Below are 7,145 nucleotides of genomic sequence, written 5' to 3'. Positions count from 1 at the left end.
CCTGAGTGCTCACCTCCAGTGCAAATACACAGCCAGCTTCCTGCAGACAGCCAGGGACCGGGAGCCTGAAAACTTATAGGAAGGCCTGAGTTTCTCAGGGGTGGGAGGGAGGCAGCCATCCAGCACCACTGTGACCCAGATTGGGGCTATCTCTAAGGATATCACCAATCCCTAGGAGCCATACCCGGGAAAGATCTCACTGCTTTCTTCTCCCTGCCAAGGGTTCCACCCAAGGCGGTTTTATAGGAAGGTGCCTTTCTTCTGAGAAGGAGACTATCCCCGGGTCCAGCAAAAGATGAGTAAATGATTACTGGATGCTGTAAAAGGATCTTGTGAAGTATTTCTGTTGTCCAACAAAAAGGATCTGGTTTTTACACATCTGTCTTTTTGGTTCATTTGTTGCAGATAGAAGGCTGCAAACGCCTTCTAAGGACCAAGGGTAGGGCTTACTTTGGGAGATGGGGTGGCTAAGGATTTGGGATTTCCCCACTGTTTGTTTCCTCCATCTCATGACCTGACAAAAGCAACCGTCTGAGTCACACAGCGAGTGGACTTGCATTGAGGAAATAATCCATTTGCTATTATAAACTAGGGAGGCCCTTAGGAAGAAAACCAGGCTGTTTCCTGGGTAGGCCTGCCCTAAAGTGGGGCAAATGATACAGCACTGGGGATGTTGAAATGAAGAGGGGTGCATTTTTGACGGGGGAACTTGAGGTCATTTAGGCTTAAGCTGTAACCAAGGCAGAGATTCTGAACCAGGGTGGGAGGGTCCCCAGGGAGTTGTGGATTCAGGGACGTTAGGGCTGGATCTCCAGATGTGTGTGTATATGCCACAGATTACTTGGAATGTTGTATGAAAGTAGGAGTGGCTGACTTGATGTCAGGGTTTCTCAACTTCAGCACAAGTGACATTTGGGCTGGATCATTCTTTGCTGTGGAGGGCTGTCCTGTGTGCTGTAGGGGGTTAGCAGAATCCCTGGCCTCTACACACTGGACGCTGGTAGCACTCCCCTGCCTCCCAAGTTGTGACGGCCAAGACTATCACCACCGTCAATGTCCCCTGGGGGCAGAACTGTCCCTGGTCGAGAACCACTGAGATAGGAGAGTCCCTGAGGAGGCAGAGAGGAAGTATGAGGTGAGCCGCTCCCTGGTGAGGCTCCCTCACAGACCTACCCCTTGTTCCTGTAAGTCATCACTGTTTTCATACCTCAGCATCAGGCAGCTACTTATACCTTCTGGCCAAATGTTTTGTCCTGACAGCTAGTCAAACATTGGAACTTTCTCTTTTTTTTTTTAAGTTTTTTTTTTAATGTTTATTTTTGAAAGAGAGAGAGAGAGAGAGAGAGAGAGAGAGAGAGAGAGAGAGAGAGAGAACAAGTGGGGGAGGGGGGCAGAGAGAGAAGGAGACACAGAATCCAAAGCAGGGCCCAGGCTCTAAGCTGTCAGGGCAGAGCCCGACACAGGGCTGGAACCCATGAACTGGGAGATCATGACCTGAGCCAAAGAAGTCAGATGCTTAACCGACTGAGCCACCCAGACACCCCAAACACTGGAATTTTCTTCAGTGAGGTGGGGAAACAGATAAGTGGGTAAGGCTCTTCCTCTGAGAAATATGAGTATCTTTTGGGGGGAGGTTGTAGCCTTGGAGACAGCACAACAGCTACTAGGAGGAGCCTGGGGTCATACCAGCAAGAGCACAAAGGAGAAAGGTAACACAAAATGAAACAAAAGACATATTTTTCCTCAGCGGGTTGTGTTCACTGCTTAATAAGCCAACACATCCAAACTCAGGAGAGGTGCACACCTATTCTGGGACAAGCCCCGGAGCCGTGGGTAGAGGTGGTTGAACGATTTGGTGTGCAGGGAGGTAACCCCCGTGTATGACCACCCGGCCTCTGGGGGCTGGGGCCATCCATCAGTCACAGAGCCGCCGGCAGACAGGTGGAGCTGTGAAGAAGTGCATTTGCTCAAACACGGCAAACGGTGTTGGAACAAGCCACCACTTTCTGAAGCTATTACACTCTGTCAAGTCAGGAGCTGACTCTGGGGGATGCCCAGGTGGCCAGAATTCACTCACGGTCCAGGGCCTGGAGGAGCTGTGGGATTGTTGTTTTCCTTCACTGAGGCAGTAAAGATTGATTTTGGATGTGGTGACTGAGGCCCAGCGCGTTAGTGACCGCAGAGGGACGCTCCTTTCCCACGCTGCACTGCACGCAGACAGTAGAACGTAATGTAAGGCCCCTTCGGGCATGACTCCTTCCTCATCACATCATTTACCGGCTGGGGCCCCGGGGCCTATGGAGGGTGGACGGCTGAGCAAAGGCCTGGGGTTTGGCGCAGGGCATCTCAGGCCCAGAGGTGAGACGGTCTGCCTGCCACAGGAATAGCCTCTGGCTGCTCTCACATTTGACGTCCTGCATTTGGCTTGGGGGAGCCGGCTGGGGACCTCTGATAAGCAAGTCAAAGATTCGAGGCAACAAGCAGCTTGTTGATGTCCCACCCTCCTCTCTGACACCAGGAGAGAAACTCACTGGCAAGGGATGCAGCTGGCCTTTGCAAGGCACTGTTCCATTAGAAGCCAGACATCCTAACAAAAGCAAGAATGACAGGAATGAAAGTTTCTGCGCTGACGCACAGATACTGACTGAAGAGGTATTTCTCATGTTGGCTTTGCACTTCTGAGGGCAAATCTGCCAAACAGATATCAAAGGAGATGGGGACCCCAGGCGAGGAGGCACGCACTCTGCACTCAGAGCAGAGAGACTGAAGGAGTCTCTCTCCCAGTTTCACTTTTCCCACCTGCAAGGCACAGGTCATAATGCCCGTGGCAGCTGCCTTGCAGCATGGTTGAAAGAACCAGTTTAAACAGAGGCTCTTGTTTTGTTTTGTTTTTTAATGTTTATTTACTTTTGAGAGAGGAGAGAGACAGAGCATGAGCAGGGAAGGGGCAGAGAGAGAGACACACAGAATCTGAAGCAGGCTCCAGGCTCTGAGCTGTTAGCACAGAACCCAATGTGGGGCTTGAACCCATGAACCGTGAGATCATGACCTGAGCCGAAGTCATATGGTTAACTAACCAAGCCACCCAGGTGCCCCCAAACAGCAGCTCTTAGCTTAGTCAACTGTTGGGCAGGTTTCAGTGGGGCTGCAAAGCCCTGAAATTACTAGCACGAGCATTTTGCTTCTACATGATTATGTGCATCTTCCTGGGGAGAGGATCACCGCTTTCACAATATTCTCAAGAAATATGATTACCCTGGAAAGATTAGAACCATTGGTCTGGATAATGCGTGAACGTGATATATAACTGTTATCAGCAAAGGTTTTGGGGGAGAAAGGGACACAGAGGAGCACCTACTCTGTGTCAGGGTGTGTGGGGGACACACAGAGAAGAAAACATGATTCCTGGCCTCGTGGAACATATGACAGATTTTGGACAGAAGACTAAAACATGAAAAATCAAAAAGAAAAGGTAACTACCAGCAAAGCAGCTGAGAGGTCGGAAGAACTTAAGTGCCACATAAATTCAGAAGTGGGAATGGTCTGGGCAGGAAGGAGGACAGGGTTGGGCTCAGACAAAGGCAGAGAAGGGCCTCCGTGGAGGAAGGCTGGCCCCAGGACAGCCCAGGCCCCAGAGCTTGAAGGGTGAGTATAGAACACTCTGGCCGTGGGGCCCCCTGAGCGGGATGAAGGGTCTCAGAGCAGAGGTTCTGGGTGATAGTCTATCCCAGATGCCTCTTCAGATATCTAGCCAGTTCTTGGTCCTTCAGCCTTTGCCTCCTCAGAAGGGGCTGAGGGCTTCCCCTGGAGAATCCCCATGGGGGACACAGAGCCTGTCCAGGATGGACACTTTCTTCCCTGGGGAGATATCCTGGTGACTCACAGGTGCCAGGCAGGAAACGCTTCATGTCTAGACTTACTTCTTGCTGTGATATATCCAGGCTGCCTCCTCACAGTTAGCAAAGTCCCACTGGTCAGGCCTCATGGGGCCAGCACTTAGTTACCCCAAACACACAAAGCAAATAAAACACTGGAACATGGAGAAAAAAAATTAGCGATAACTTGGCGTTTCAGAAAAAAATACTGAAGTGTTCCTCATGAGAAAAATCAGAACCTAAATGTCTTTGCACTTATCCTATGGTGTGGCAGTTTCTAAATTCTCCATATGGCAGGGCCACCATAACCCCTCCTGTCCCCAGGGCTCCTTCTGGTCCTGCTGTGACCCTGGTCCCACTGACTGACTGGGCCACCCCTCCCCAAATCAGCAAGGCCGTCCCACAAATGACATCTCCCCACTCTCCTCAAAGGGGCTGAAAGGGTTTTCTTGGGAACTCTTGAGATCTTGCCACTGCCCTGCAGATGTAAAGATCCTATAGTTTTGTTTTTGTTTTTTTAAATATGCTTTTGAACATAGAAGTTGACTCTGGCAACCAGTATAGGACCACTCTCCCCACCTTGTACCCTAATACCCATGTCAAGGGAGCAGCTAATTATCTACCTTCCTGATGATGCAAAGGGAATATTTTAAGAAATCTGATCTGTCACACCCTAGGATGATTCCCCCAGTAAGGGAAGCAACGGGGATCTGAGACCAAGCAAGTCTCTTGGCCTCTTTCCAGAAAGAGTGGACTCTGCCATTTCCTGACCATCCTCCTTTCTTCATGGGTACCTCTTCCCCTTTATGACACTCTCCCATCCGAGGAACTCCTCCCTGACCCTGACTTTTCATATCCCCCAAGTGCAATCAGACTTGTGTTACTTTGCTTCTGTCCTTAAAACTTACCTGTCCCCTTTGTCATGCTGTCACTGCCTGGCTTGATGTGGAGGTATCTGCGGAAGGAATCTGGTCTCTTCTTCCTGTTCCCAAATACCAGAGGTAACTTCAGGGCCAATGGCCTCATTTTCATCCACTGTTAGCTAGCAGGAATAACAAGACTGGGAGATATTGCCCTAAGGGGTGTCCTCTTGGGGATAGCCAGCCTCCTAACATGACACCATGTCCGGATCCATGTTTGGCATCCCCCTCAAACAAAGCTAGGTGACAATCTCTTTTGGCTTCTCTCTTCTGCATAGGGCTTGCCAGGCAGAAGGGATCTCTAGCCTAGCCGAAGGCAGTGTGCAGGGCCTGGTTCTGGCCCTCTGTTGAGACTGCTTCCAGTCCGCTTGTTTCCTGGTTGCCTTTAATCAGGCAAAGACTGATTAACAAACAAAACAGAAGTGGGGAGGGGAATAGGCTAATACCCTGGTAGCCTCTCAAGGTAGAACAGGATAATTTGTTTTAATTATTTATTCATCCTGCCATCAAGCACCATGCATTATGGCTCATACTTACAACTTCCCGTTTGACCCTTAATCAAAGTCTAATAGTCCCTGGGTCTCTTGTCATTCCCACAGATTCCTACTTCGGTGTGGTGGGGTGGAGTGGAGTAGGAAGGCAGAGGTGGGAAATGTATTTGGGTTCAGGGTTAGGTATTGGTGTTCCTTCCCACCAGGTGACATGGTATGGTAGATAGTTTTTGGTTTGGGCTGGCTGTGCCCTGATTTACCTCTGGTAATTACCTCTCCCACACATGGGAAGCTGTTTAGTCAAGGTGCCTTCCTGTCCCTGGCCCCAGGGCAAGCGCTTGAACCTGGTGAGGTTGGTTGGATTTGCCTTCCCTGGAATCTGAAATTTGAGCCAAGTCATCAAAAAGACGGAAACCAATTGGAGCTTGTTCATTATTCACAGCAGTGTACCCAGGTGACCCTGCTAAGAGGTCATGTGTCTTAGACCCTCGATTTTATGCTGCTTCCTGCCCACTGAGTTTCCCAGTTCCTGTCCATTATGTTCCGGTTTCTGAGCCTGATTTCCCAGTCATTGAGAAATCAACTGTTTTTCCAGTAAATTCCCTTTGGGTTTAGCTTAGCCAGGGTTGGCTTCTGTCGCTTGCCTCCTAAGGAGACCTAACTCACACCCACAATGAACCTAGGTTTCTGAGCGTCCCTGAAGTCACACTTGGTTTCAGAACATCACCCCAAAGCTGTGCTAGAAGCTGATGAAGCCTTTACATTTACCCTGACTCTGCAGTAATCATTTCCCAGAATTTATCTTCTTAGCTGCCAAGCCCATGCTACTTATTAGTTGATTGTGGTTTATAACCCGCCTCTGGTTTCTTTCAGTATTTTTTAGTTTAATTCAGACTGGGCCAAATCTCTCTACCCCATACCTAGAGAACAGGCTTGCTTTCCACATGGTCTTCTGCTTGACGCTCCTCCAACTTCTGCTAGGGAAATGTAATCCAGGACAGCATTTTTGCAAGCCCAATTGGAAAACTATAGTCAAGAGCTTCTAAAACCTTCTTTCTGAAATAGTAATTCAACTAATTTTGAGATTTATGCTATGAAAGTTATCAGAGGATCATAAAGATGAGTAAGCATGTTTATTACGGTATTATTTTGCAGTAGCAAAAACTTGAAGACAACCTGAATGTCCAGCAGCAGAGAAATGGTTAAATAAACAATGGTCTATTCATATGATACATGCTACGTTCATTCAGGATCAATCACAGTTTTGCAGAATATTTAATACCACGAGGAAAATTCCCATACTATCTTGTGTATCGGGGGAAACAAACAAACCAGGACACAAAAATGTATGTGCAGGATAATCTCAATTTGTTTTATTCAAATTGGGAAGGATTGCACCAACATATTAGTTATGGTACCTCTTGATGGGGTGAGTATGTTTGGCTTAGTAGGCTGTAAACTCTTTGAGAGTAGGGATTATTTCTTATTTCTTATTATAGCTCTAATTTCTACCGACCTCAGGCACATAGCTTGCCTGTCGAAATAATAAGTTTCCTTATGTTTTTCCATGGTTTTCTTTTCTTTTCTTAATGTTTATTTATTTTTGAGAAAGAGAGAGAGAGAGAGAGACAGAGACAGAGAACCAGTGGGGGAGGGGCAGAGAGAGAGGGAGACACAGAATCTGAAGTGGGCTCCAGGCTCTGAGCTGTCAGCACAGAGCCCAACACAGGGCTTGAACTCATGAACCATGAGATCATGACCTGTGCTGAATTTGGACGCTTAACCAACTGAGCCACCCAGGTGCCCCTCTTTTCTTTCTTTCTTTCTTTCTTTCTTTCTTTCTTTCTTTCTTTCTTTCT

The sequence above is a fragment of the Herpailurus yagouaroundi genome, unplaced genomic scaffold (genome assembly GCF_014898765.1).
Source record: "Herpailurus yagouaroundi ecotype Mexico unplaced genomic scaffold, PumYag 159, whole genome shotgun sequence".
NCBI classification, from domain to species: domain Eukaryota; kingdom Metazoa; phylum Chordata; class Mammalia; order Carnivora; family Felidae; genus Herpailurus; species Herpailurus yagouaroundi.
This window is presented reverse-complemented; position numbering follows the sequence as displayed.